This window comes from Solanum tuberosum, unplaced genomic scaffold (genome assembly GCF_000226075.1).
Source record: "Solanum tuberosum cultivar DM 1-3 516 R44 unplaced genomic scaffold, SolTub_3.0 scf00683, whole genome shotgun sequence".
NCBI lineage: Eukaryota > Viridiplantae > Streptophyta > Magnoliopsida > Solanales > Solanaceae > Solanum > Solanum tuberosum.
The window spans coordinates 157,234-157,665 of record NW_006239602.1 but is presented as its reverse complement, the minus strand read 5'-3'; the positions used below and the strand labels follow the sequence as shown (position 1 = coordinate 157,665).

General features: G+C 39.6%; 1 pseudogene; it reads right to left on the bottom strand.

Moving 5' to 3' along the window:
- Window positions 1–432, bottom strand: part of LOC102592673 (disease resistance protein RGA2-like) — a 37,029-nt pseudogene that overhangs the window by 26,135 nt on the left and 10,462 nt on the right.

Here is a 432-nt window from a genome sequence, read left to right as displayed (position 1 = left end):
GTTCCCATAATTGATCCAACCTTTTCAAGACGAGTAGTGGTTAGAATAGAAGCACCACTTGCTCCAACCTTCAAGACTTGTCTTAACTTAGCCCACTTATCTTGATCTTCATTCCAAACATCATCTAAGACAAGCAAATAATTTTTTCCATTCAGCAAGTCCTGAAGCTTCTTTTGAAGTGGAGCCAAGTCCATGTCACCAAGTAGTGGCCTTCCTTCAATAGATTCTAAATTTCCTTTATCAACCTCTTCTCATTAAAATCTTCCAAGACACAAATCCATATTTTGGGATGGAAATGCTCAATTACTCTCTGATCATTGAACACCATTTGGGCAAGTGTCGTCTTTCCTAGTCCCCCCATACCAAGTATTGGGAGGACTGGAAGTGTTTGGGCATCGCTAACATTGTTTATCAAGATTTTCACTATCTCAC